Raw genomic sequence first — 13,021 nt, 5'->3', positions numbered from 1 at the left:
GTCCCTAGCCTCAGTTTGCCAGAAGCTGGGAGTGGATGACAGGGGGTGGATGACTTGATATTGCCTGTTCTGTTCATTCCCTCTGAAGCTCCTGGCATTGGCCACTGTCAGAAGACAGGATACTGGGCTAGATGGACCATTGGTCTGACCCAGTATGACCATTCTCACCTCCCAGTGCCTGTCTTCAGACCTAATTTTTTTACAGTTAAGTGTAAAATCCTTAATAGCAAAGTTTATAAAGAAAATTCTGACCCTTTCATAATAATTCTGTTAAGTGCTGTTATAAAAAGCTGGATGCATAGACTGAGCCTAAATTAATTTTAATTGATTAATATGGGTTTGCACAATATTCAACTTTAGAAAATTTTGCAAGGTCCTGAAGCCATGATGTCCTTTAGAACTCAGTAGTGTAAAATAAAAGGTAATTATGCTGCCCCGTTTATACTCCAGTCACTGTGGCCATAATTTGGATGATTGCCAACATGATCCCAAATTGAATTAAATCACTTTCTCTTTGATATACATTCCAGATGTTAAATAGCTGTGAGCTGTGTGTTTCACAATGAAAATCTAATTTGTCTAGGTATGGAACATATTTTCATAATTAGCAATTGTAGAACACTTTTTATTCTTGTATCTCAAATTATTTTACAAACATTTATACTGAAGCTACACATCTTAAATAGTGAACCCATTACCCTCCCACACAGTTGGTTAATGAAAAAAACAGGAATAAAACACAGAGGACATTCACTATCCCTGGCAATGGCCTTTCTAATTTCTAATGTTTTACTTCTGTTTCCTTTTTAGTTTCAAATTTCATTGACAGGGAGCCTTTCTCTTCGACTATGAGGGGAGGGAAAAGTTAAACCTGAGTCACCTCTTAGCTTTTCCTCTGTTAAACTAATAAATATGACAGCTTGACACAGTGTTAAAGGTAAGTCTTGTAAGGCTAGTAGCATAGAATAATTAGGTAACTCCTGTAAGCAGTAATGATATTTTGTCAAGATTAAATGTGAAAATTTATAAATTATCAAATGTCACATACTTTACAATATGAAAGAAAACAGACTGGCAAAATCCCCAAATATTGGAAGAAGATCCCAAGTTATTGTTTCTGGCCTCTAATGTCTACACTGTAATTAAACACCCATGGGTGGGTCATATCAGCTGATTTGGGCTGTGGGGCTATATTGCAGTGTTAACATTTGGGCTCGAGCTGGAGCCTGGACTCTGGGCCTGAATGCCTACACTGCAGTTTTACATCCTTGAAGCCCAATGGCTGTGAGTCCACTGACATGTAGTGTAGATGTACCCCAAGACCAAAGAGGGAGGGGATGAGTTAGGGAGCTCAGGCACTCCATGAAATTTCACCCAGAAACCAACTGAGACTACCTGTGGCTCCAGGAGCAATTTAATTGACTGATAAGTCAGCTGTGAGTTTAGGCCTAGTTATCTTCTTATTGGCTTCAATGGGAACACAAGTGGACCTCTTAATTTGTTTATTTCCTAGTGTAAAGCTCTGTGGGGCTCTCACAAGGAAAAAGGAAAGGACCGTAGTAAGGGATGATTCAAAACACACTGTCTTTGCTTGTGGGCTAGTGTTTGCATAAGGCAATGGAAGTTTAATGTGTTTTCACTAATTTACTGCAGTTAACTTGGCTGATATGTATGAAAGAAGCTGGTGCTAAATAAATAGAGAGGAACTCTTCTGAAATTAAGCTGCTTAGCATTATTGTCTCCTTTTTTTTATTTGCTATATTAATACCATCTAATAGAGGTGTCTGCAAAAGATATGTTCTTCTAAGTTAATTGCACTTAAAGTAGAATGGCAAACAGAGAGAGAGCTGTATAAATTGACAGCTGTGATATGGTAAAATTGTATGAGGGAATATTCAAATGCATTTTAAAGCTTCAGCGCTGAATTTTGTTTTGAAGCTCTTGAGTCCTTGATATAAGTTGGTTCTAATGAGCAGACTAGCCATCTCCATTTCAGTTTTGATCTGCATTTTACAAGCTTCTCTGCAATAAATTTATGAGGTAAGAAAATGTGCTCAGCAATGTTGTCTTGGAAACTGAGCAAATGTTCAGCAGTTTAGCCAGCCAATCCTCAACCAAGAGTGTTCTTCTTTCGTTGTACTGATCTTACGGTAACCAGGGCTACTGCGCTGCTATGGTGATTTGTTATTGTCTAAACAGAAAATGGTGCTGCAGTGTATCAAAATAGGCAGTATATATGTTAATTTTACTGTGACTCAAACATGGCAAAGGTACCCTTTCAACACCCAGCGCTACTAATTTAGCAGCTTTTTTTATTATCTAAAATTGTGTTTAAAAGGACACTGGTATTTAGGTTGCAAATTTGACCTATATTCATTTGGCAATGGTCCCATCTGTAAGAGTTTCCCATCTGGATTTGCAAGTTTAAGTTTCCCTTATAGGGTCCTCTCACTGAATATCATCTTTTTCCTCAGCATTTGAAATATACCACCTACTGTCCTTCTAGTCAAGGAGAAATAGACCCCTCCCTAACTCATTCCTGCTGCTCTTTACTTTGCAAATGGGATTGTTACCCAGCAATGCAACCTCTTCTCCCAGAACTAAATATACACAAGTGAAGAATTAGAATTTGAGACAGCGAATTAGGTGGAAGTGTGGTGTCTGGAGGTGGGGGCGGGGGCAGTAGGGAGAGGGAAAAGATCTGCAACTGGTTCTTGCTTGAAAACTTTTTTTAAAAAGATGGCTTTTGTTGTCGCTCACTATAAACAAATAGGTGTCTGTATAGTAAGCCACAGTATCTTAGTAGTGCATGCACTACTCTGTTTTTCAAAAGAAAATCATTCATGTCCTTTCTGTTTAGTAAATGGTTATATTTAGCAAGGATTAGTTCCAAAACCAGTGAAGCAAGTTTTGGAAAGAAGAAGGTACAGCCTTTTTAGATGATATCTCTACATGAAATCAAATTTTACACCTCAGTCTTTAAAGTAAGCCTTTCAAAAGCACTTGACGGGAGCAGAGTTTCGGCCAGTGCTGTGAGAGATTTTAAAAATCCTACCGTAACACCAAATGCATCTCATGTAAATGTTCTGTAAAACTAGTTTTAAAAAGGTACAGTTCCTCAAGGTCTAAAATTTTCCATCAATAACTATATTTTAATCACTTTTCTGCTTCCATAAACCCCAATTCAGCAAAGCACTTAAGCACGTATTTCAGTCCTGTAGAACTTGACTAGTAAGAATAAAAAGTGAATTTCATTTGTATCTTTAATTGTATAATTCTGATCCATGCTTTCTTAGTGACATACTGATGCATCTTCCTGTCAAGGAACAGAAATCGTATCGTATGTGTCTTTTGTAACACACATGGATTCAAATTTCAAATGTATGCCACAATCTGTACTGAATTATTTGCATACTGAAGAAATAGGCAAACAATGACTAAATTTGAAAATACTAGAATGTTTGTGCAGGCACTTTTGTGCATCAACCTTTGGCCCCAAAAAGCAAAAATTTTTAAATAAATTATTCTAATTGTTTGTTCAGCTCTACTTTTCCCATTCAGTCCTTTTGCTTCTCCCACAGGGGACATGTATGTTCTGTCAGCTGTTTTCTACAGAATGTCCACTTAGATTAATGGAATGTTACAAGGATCTATAGTAACAGGATGCAGCAGCTGCACTGGCGGCCTGCTGTGTGTCACACCCTGGAACATCTTTTAGCACTGAATGAAGTAATATTTTACAGTTTCTCTAATAGTACTTATATTTGATGACCTCTGCTTATGTTCTTCCTAAACTTTGTTCATCTTTCTTACATTTTTACTTTTGTGTGCCATAATCCCAATTTTTCTGTTCAGTCCTGATCCAAGGCCTGTTTCCTTGTCCCGTTGTCTCCCCTTAGTAATGCTGCTTCTGCATTGCTGTGATCTCTAGAAAACTCTTTCACCATGTGCTGAAGGAGCAAAATGTTTAAAGTGGAATGGCAGCTACTGAGCTCAGTGCTTAACTATAGGTTCCATCGGAAGGTCTTGAAAGGAACTTTTGTAAGGAATCATGGAGATGGTGTGCTGCCCCAAATTCTCCCTCTTCTATGTCCACGTTATTCCACTGTAAGCAGTATGATAAATCCACACATAAAGCAGCCAATTAGCCATCATAGAACAGTGTTTAGAAATTCAAAAGTCAAACTGGCTGATCTTGCGAAGTGCAAACTGCTTCCTACAAGCACTCACAGACGGGGTTCAGCCTCAATAGAGCTGTCTCCAGTATTTAGCATCTTGAGGCATGGATCAAAAATGTATTATGCTTCATTTTCACTTAGTTCATAGTCCTGAGACTAATCACAGTGGGAAAATTGACATAGAGAGAACACAACAGCAAGTTGTCAGTTCTTGCAAACTGTACTTCTGATTTTTTTTTATTTTTTTATTTATTTTGAAAATAGAGTGAAACCAGACTGACCTTGGATATAATGGAATTACAATCAACTGTATAAAGTATTCAGAGCCCTAGAAATAATCAAACCTTCAAAGCATTCTTCTACGTATAACAAAGTTCTGGGGATCTATTTCACATTTAATGCACTGGAGCAATATGATAGCATAAACCAGTTTTCAATGTCAGCAGTAAGAATTATTCCTTTATAAATTTATATAAAAAATTATTTCAGCACACTGACTAGGCTGGTATGTGGTGGTACAGCATACTAGCATTACTTTAGTTATACTGCCACCTTGTTCTCCAAAATCTAAGTTTGCTTTTTGTGTTTTAAATTAGTCTCTAGCTGTTTTTGTTGCTAAGATACACTTTGTTCATGTTTTTTGAGGGTAAGTGATGCAGTGAGAGCTGCTTGCATTTGCAGAACTTGAAACAATACTTATGAGAGGTCTGACCTACTCCATTCATTTATTGAAATTAATACTTTGATATTTTAAGTGTCAATATCACTAACTATTTCACTGCTCCTCAAAGCATGCAAGATAGAAGAGAGAGGATCGTATTATGAACAATTTATTACATGATAGCTCATTTTGGCACAATGTATGAATAGGTTTGGGGAAATGGCTACAGAGGGCAGCAGGCCATCTGAGCCAATGGGGAACCCATACAGAAGTGGTAAATAGTAGAAACTGGTGACATGGCAGTTTTCAGCCAGACAAGGTAGATGAGGTAATATCTTTTATTGAACTAATTTCTGTTGGGGTGAGAGCGATGCTTTCGAGCTACACAGAGCTTTTCCTCAGATCTGGGAAAGGCAGTCACTGTCCTAGCTAAATACAAGATGGAACAAAAAGAAGAACAGGAATACTTGTGGCACCTTAGAGACTAACAAATTTATTAGATGGAACAGATAGTTTAGCATAAGTAGTTAGCACATATTCTAAGGTGAAATGTCCCGTTAACATCCCTGTAGTCATAGGACAAAAAGGGAGATTAGTGGATTACAGATTGTTGTAATTAAGACCATGATTTTTAGTGTCTAGCAAAATTGTAAATTTAAGCTCCCAGGCTCATCTTTTGAAAGTGTTGTGCAGGTTCCCTATGAGGATGGGGACTGAGAGATAAGATATAGAGATAAGATATAGATATAAATTTGTTAGTCTCTAAGGTGCCACAAATACTCCTGTTCTTCTTTTTGAAGATATAGAGTGATCACTTTGTGCAAAGTGTTCACCCACAGGTAGTGTGGTGGTTTTGTCTTTTATTATTTTCCTGTGTGAGTTCATTTGAGAGCATAGTGATTGTCTGGTTTCACTAACATAGTGATTATTGGGGCATTTAGTGCACTGAATGAGGTACGCCACATGTTATAATAGGCAAGTGTAGGAGGACTCATGGCTCTTGATAGCTGCGTTGTGGTGGATGTTGTGCTGGAGCGCCCAAGAAAAAAATTTAGTGGGTGCTTAGCACCCACCGGCAGCCAGCTCCCCCGACAGTGCCTCCCGCCAATCAACTCCTCCTCCTCCCTCCCAGCGCCTGCTACAATCAGCTGTTCCGCAGCTTGCAGGAGGTGCTGGGGAAGGGGGGAGAAGCAGGGATGGGGCGCACTTGGGGGAGGGGTCAGAACTGGATGGGAAGAGGCAGGGTGGGGGTGGGGACTTGAGAAAAGGGATGGAGTGGGGGGTAGGGCCTGGAGCGGAATGGGTGTTGAGCACCTCTGGGTAAAGAAGGAAGTCTGTTCCTGTGATGTTGATCATTGTAGCAGTGGAGAGATGTCTGCAGGTTTTACATCTGTTGTTCTGGCAGGGTCTGATGCTGCTTTGAGTTGGTGTGTCCTGGTCTGTGAGGCACTTGCTTCTGATGAAGAGCTTGGAGAAGTTGGTGGGGGGATTGTTTGAAGGCCAGAAAGGGGTGGAGAGGGGTTGGGAAACATTTGTTACAGGATGGGGTCCCCATAAAGTGTGGGTTGTAGTTGTTCGATGATACCCCATATGGGTTCCAGTGTGAGGTGGCAGATGACAAGTAGGGATGTGCAGTCAGAGGGGGGTTTATTTCTGTATTGAAGCAGGTTCTGTCGAGGTATTTGGGTGGCCCATTTCATGATGTGATCTACATTCTCTGGTGGAATGTACTTGTTTTGAGTGTGTTAAGGTGTCTATCCCAGACTTTCTCCTTGGAGCATATTCTGTGGTATCTGAGTGCCTGGCTGTATATAACAGATTTCTTTATGTGTTTGGGGTGGTTATTGGATCTATGATGGTAGGAGTGATGATCCAAGGGTTCCTTGTATATAGTTGTCTGGAGGGTTCCATTGCTGAAGCTAATCGTGGTGTTCGGGAAGTTGATGCTAGTGTGGGAGTGTCCCAGGGCATAGGTACCAACTCCAGGGGTGCTCTGGGACTCAAGCACCCACAGAAAAAAAATAGGGGGTGCTCAGTACCCACCAGCCACAGCTGTTTGTTGGGGCCGTCAATCAGCTGTTTGGCGGCTGGTGGGAGGCACTCGGGGAGGGCGGAGAGCAGCGAGCGGTGAGTGGAAGGCCTGCGGGGGAGCAGGGGAGGGGCCTCGAGGAAGGGGGCAGAGTGGTTCGGAAGAGGTGGAGCAAGGGTGGGGCTTCGGGGGAAAGGGCAGGGTGGGGGCAGGGCCTTAGGGCAGAGAGGGGGTGTAGCACCCCCCAGGAAAAATAAAACTCAGCACCTATTCCCCAGAGAAAGTTTAATGGATGGGTGTTGGTTGCTGAAGTTGTGGTGGAAATCTGTGAGGGAGTTTAAGTCGTCCGTCCAAAGGATGAAAATATCATTGATGTATCTTGAGTATATCCTTGGTTTCATGGTGCAATTGTCCAGAAATTCTTCTTTAAGGTGGCCAGTCAGAGCCAGTGTTTTCTTTCTGTATGTAACAATACTTTACCTTAAACAAATATTTGTAAGGTTTAAAGTTTGTAAAGGGATTTGAGATGCTGACACACAAAGTTCAATAGAAGTTTAAAGTGGTGGGAATTTCTTTTTTTTTTTTCAGTTTTCCACTGATCTGACAGATAATTCAAGTGGTTTGGGTTTGTAAGTCTACAAAAGTAGATGCACAGTTGTCACAGACACATGAGTTCTGACTCATATCCAGCAGGCTCTTTGACTTCCCTTTATTTATCAACCTTTACTTTGTTTTACTTTACCAAATAATTCACAACACAAACACACAATCTGCTGTGCTGGGTAACTTGAGCCTGTGTGTTTTCAGCATCTGTCTCTGTGACAGCTACCCCTGATAATGTAAACTAAGCCCATCCCCATTTTATATATAGAAACTGTTTAATTTGTGGACTGCACCAAGAATAAATAATGAGGTAATTCTGAAGATGATCCCAGAACAGTCAGCTTATGAGCAAATCAGAGCCATCTTTTTTCCTTTGTTTTTAGAAGTAGTTTAATTGTCCAAAGTAGAATGTAAGTTTAGGAATAGTATAGTATTTCAGGGAAGAAGCATGAGGGACAACATTGTGCATATAAAGGTCCTCCTGAATGCTTTGTTTATTGAATGTAAAACATGGTAACATTGAAATACTAAGGCCAGATTCAGGATTCAAACCACATTGAACAAGAAGTTCCTTCCATACAGAAGAGAAAAACATACTTTCTTTCAGATATTCTCAATCAATTAGTGGAACCTGCAGTCAGATTTTTCTCAAGGTACTGTACATATGTTTATTTTATGTGACTACAGTTAGAACTGGAGACTTATTTGAATTAGAAATCTGATAAGCCATGTCATTATTTACATAGTAAGCCTGACAAAAAGATTTATTTGGGCACAGTCAAATCCCTTTTATCACTTGGAATTATGCTGTTTACTTTTCATTGGCTGCAATAGCCCATTAGGGGCTTGATGATAAAAGGTCTTTCCCTCCTGACTTTGCTTTGTGGTATTTTGCTGTGTTCCAGCTAATATATCAGACATTTATATGGTTTTCTTTTTGTTTGTCTTGGTCTGTACACAAGCAGAAAAGATGATCTCATCAGGATTGTGCGTAGCTCAGGGAGACTTATTAGATAACTCCACTGCAGAGCAGCATTGGGTAGGTCACTCAAAAACCTGTGTTGGGGTTATTTTTTTTTTATTTGATTGGAAGTTTTCTAATGTCCTGATGATAAAAAGTTAATTTTAAGAGACTAAATAATGGTACTTCACAGTGATTGGTATAAAATCTCCTCTCAGTGACATAATTTAACCAAATTACCCAGGTGTTGCTGAGAGCAGAATTTGACTTTCAATACGTTTTACAAACATAAACGAATCCTGATGATCCCATTTTACATATGGGGAAATTAAAACAGAGGTATTAAGAGCCTGATTCTGCAATTGGTACATTGAGTAGTCCCTGCTCAAATGAGTAGTCATCCTTGGGGGCTATTTAGGGGCCAGTTCTGCCACTCCTTAATCACACTAAGCGATTTGCCCAAGACACGGAGTTAGTATCAGAGCTTATCAAGCATTGGAACTCAGGAGAACATGGCTTCCAATCCTTTGCTCAAGTTACTGAACCATAACATACTACCATTCCAGAAAGGAACCCCCTAACTCCCCCATCCGCTTACCAAACTAATCAAAATTAATTACTGTATCTTTACAACCGACTTCTTCTTTTTAGATACTTTAGGCATATATAGAAAGAGAAGTGGGATGTGAAGGGATAGCACAGTTTCATAACTTCATCATGTACTGTCCTTTTTTTATTGGCTTGTTATACAACTTTTTCTTATGTGAGTTTATTGGTGTTGAATGATATTGGATTGGCAGCCATAGAGACTCAAGTTCTCTATCCACAGAACAGGACAGCTGCATTCTCCCATCTGAATCTAAGTTTTAATTAAAAATCTTCCTAGACAGTGATGACTTGTATGCACACAAAAGTTGTATCTCTTTAATTATGTTGGTGTTATGAGCTGGGTGAAACCTTGTTAAGGGTTGAGTTATAACCCCATTGAGATTGACCTTCAATTAACATAACTGTAAGCATAAGCCCCCACATAAGAGATAAGTTGTGTGTGTGAAACTGCCCAGGAGCTTTTGTTGTCTTATTGCTTTGTGTGTGGGGCGGGGGGGGGGGGGCAGATGGGGAAAGAGATCACACAGAAGCTGAGAACTGAGCAAGAAGGAGAGGCAAGAAATCCAAGCAAGAGCCTGTAAGCACAGTGTGACCCTGGAAATAAGGTAGAGAGAGAGAGTGCATTTAGGCTGGGTGTTGGCTAAAGAGGCTTGGGGGCTGTAAGCTAAGAAACTGGTCCTTTTGTTCTTGGTTCCTTCTGCATTCAGAGAGACAGGATTCTGTACATAATTTGTAAATAAACAAGATGGCATCAAAGAAAATACCAGACTCCATCAATATTCTGCTTCTACCTGGAACATCCCCAGGGCCCCAAAATTTGACTAGCCACTCGTGTCAAAATAACGCTGGTATATTTAAAGCAGTACAACCCCCATAGCATGGACATAGTTATACCAGTATAAATCTGCGTATATAGGTTTAGTTTATTACCATACAGGAAAGGTAATAAGTTATATCAATGTAAAGTACCTTTATTTCAGTATAATTGTGCCCACCCTAGGAGTTGTACCATATCAATTAAAAATCACTCTCCTAACTGACAGTTATACCAGTACAAAACTGTGCATAGGCCAGGCTGGAGGACTAGATTCTGATGCCCCTGCTTGTTTAAGTAGCACCTTATTCTACGAGTAGATCTACTGACTTCAATCGGACCTCTCAAGGGGAAAGGCACTATTCACTTGGCATGCTTAAGCACCTTCAATCCCACTGAAGTCAGTGAGACTCCTTGAGTAAGCAAGACTCAGTAGAACTACTCCATGTGCTTACAGTAAAGCACATGCTTAAGTACTTTGCTAAATCAGGTCCAAAGTCAGCCCCAACCGCCAGTAATCTGTAAAAGCCTGAAGAAATGTATTCTTTGTATTCAGCAAGAATCTGGCCCTGGCTAGGACTGTAGAGTTGTCTCTATCACTCAAATAGCCAGGCCAGGAGCATGTGACTCTTCCCACTCAACCTTCTCTCAAAATGCACCATTACTTACTGTAAAGTAAATATATAAGCAAATTTGATTGGCTATAGGAAGTAGTCCATTTATTACAGACACACCGAGACAAAGGACCACCACTTCATAGTTTCTTAACTTTGAATTTACATACTGCCAACCAGTTCCTGAAGTCCCATATCTGTCCTTACTGATACTTTTAATCCTGTCAGTCCAAAGTATATATTGACTTAGAGGAGGAACAGGAGCCAAATTATGGCTCTGTAATAGTCATCTACTGATAGCTTTCTAATTTGTTCTGTCCTTAAAGATATGTTGCATGAAGCCCTGACTTATGAGGAGAGGCTGAGGGAACTGGGATTGTTTAGTCTGCAGAAGAGAAGAATGAGGAGGGATTTGATAGCTGCTTTCAAGCACCTGAAATGGGGGTTCCAAAGAGGATGGATCTAGACTGTTCTCAGTGGTACCAGATGATAGAACAAGGAGTAATGGTCTCAAGTTGCAGTGGGGGAGGTTTAGGTTGGATATTAGGAAAAACTTTTTCATTAGGAGGGTGGTGAAGCACTGGAATGGGTTACCTAGGGAGGTGGTGGAATCTCCTTCCTTAGAGGTTTTTAAGGTCAGGCTTGACAAAGCCCTGGCTGGTATGATTTAGTTGGGGATTGGTCCTGCTTTGAGCGAGGGGTTGGACTAGATGACCTCTTGAGGTCCCTTTCAACCTTGATATTCTATGATTCTATGAAAAGGTGAGTAGCTCACCTTCACTGCCAGTTCTCTAGGAAGCGCTTTCTGTTGCCTATGTTAGAATATAGACCATACTTATGGGAGTGGGACTCTATCCTGTGAAACAGTGACTCTAAAAATGATTGGGGAGTTCTGATGGATAATCAGCTGAACATGAGCTCCCAGTGAACCACTATGGCCAAAAGAGCTAATGCAATCCTGGGATGAGTAAACTGGGAAATCTCTTATTTGGCACTGGTGTGACTGCTGCTGGAATACTGTGTCCAATTCTGGTTCCTACAATTCAAGAAAGTTCCTGATAAACTGGAGAGAGCTCAGAGAAGAGCCTCAAGAATCATTAGAGAATTGGGAAACATGCCTTATAGTAATAGACTAAAGGAACTCAATTTATTTAGCTTAATAAAGAGAAGCTTAAGGGGTGTCTTGATTATAGTCTATAGGTGTCTGCATGGGGAACAAATATTTAATAATGGACTCTTCACTCTAGTAGAGAAAGGTATAACACGATCCAATGACTGGAAGCTAAAGCTAGACAAATTCAGACTGGAAATAAGGCATACCTTTTTAAGTCAGAGTAATTAACAATTGGAACAATTTAGCAAGGGTCATGGAGTATTCGCTATCACTGAACATTTTAAAATCAAGATTGTATGTTTTTCTAACAGGTATGCTTTAGGAGTTATTTTAGGGAAGTTCTATAGTCTGTGTTGTACTTGAGGTCAGACTAGATCAGGGGTGGGCGCCCACATAAAAAAAATAGGGGGTGTTTAGCACCCACCAGCCATAGTGGTTCTGGCAGCCCACAAGGCTGGCCACCAATCAGCTATTCGATGGCCCCTGGGGCTGGTGGGAGGCATTTGGGGGAGAGGAAAGAGGAGGAGTCTGGGGAAGAGGTGGGGCAAGAGCAGGGCCTCCGAGGAAGAGGCTGAGTGGAAGTGCGGCCGCAGAGCTGGAATGGAACCCCAACTGGGAAAAATAAAATCAACGCCTGTGTGAGCAGCAGAATTGGGTCCAGAGTGAGTAAGCATTCCTTTACAATCAGTGAGGTTCTGCAGGGAAGCTGCCACTAGCCACTTCATTGCAGAGGGTGGGAAAAAGAAAAGCGGTACCACCAGCAACCTCAGATTCTGACTCCCCATCTCTCTCTCTCTCTCTCTCTCACACACACACACACACACACACACACACACACACACACACACACACACACACACACACACACTTTTAAAACTGCTGTAGACTTTAGCACATGACAAAAAGTATACATCAGAAAGGTCCCTATATGTACAGTATCTGTATTTCTTTTGCTGCCTATTACTATTTAGTGTTTACACTTTTGTTACACGGCATATGCTGGAAGTTACACAAGCCAAAAAGGTTTTCACTGAGGTAACAGGTTAGTAGAATGCAAATATGTTATTAAAATAATAGGTTTGGAAGGTTACAGGACTCATAATTTTCAAGAAGTCTAAAGTGCAAATTCCTTGCAGGTTTTACTTGGCCTGCTTGCTCAGAAGAAGGGATCCAAAAGAGCACTTTGCAATGCATGTTCATTTATATGTCTGTGATCAATACAGATCTTTGACTTGTTACCTGCAGGCTGTACACCGTAGTTAAAGTCATGCAAAGTATTAGATTCATCTTCAAAGGAGAGTAATATCATTTCTGAGACAGATACAATTTTGGACCTGGCAACCATGATGTCCAAACCTTTCTAAACTCATCTTTTACAAGAGTGGGTGGGTGAATTTTTGTGGCCTGCAATGTGCAGGAAATCAGACTAGATGATCAT

General features: G+C 40.5%; 1 protein-coding gene across 3 annotated transcripts in view; it reads left to right on the top strand.

The window, feature by feature from the left end:
- Positions 1-7,102: 7,102 nt before the first annotated feature.
- Positions 7,103-13,021, top strand: part of LOC135973811 (zinc finger and SCAN domain-containing protein 29-like) — a 30,938-nt gene continuing 25,019 nt past the window's right edge. For all 3 annotated transcript variants that reach the window (XR_010590842.1, XR_010590841.1, XM_065558864.1), the window contains exon 1: positions 7,103-8,124. The gene's annotated coding sequence lies outside the window, so the exon portion shown is untranslated. The remainder of the gene's footprint in view (positions 8,125-13,021) is intronic.

Source organism: Chrysemys picta, chromosome 10, assembly GCF_011386835.1.
Source record: "Chrysemys picta bellii isolate R12L10 chromosome 10, ASM1138683v2, whole genome shotgun sequence".
Classification (NCBI taxonomy): Eukaryota; Metazoa; Chordata; order Testudines; family Emydidae; genus Chrysemys; species Chrysemys picta.
The sequence above is the reverse complement of the archived record's forward strand: the minus strand, read 5'-3'. Positions and strand labels throughout refer to the sequence as shown.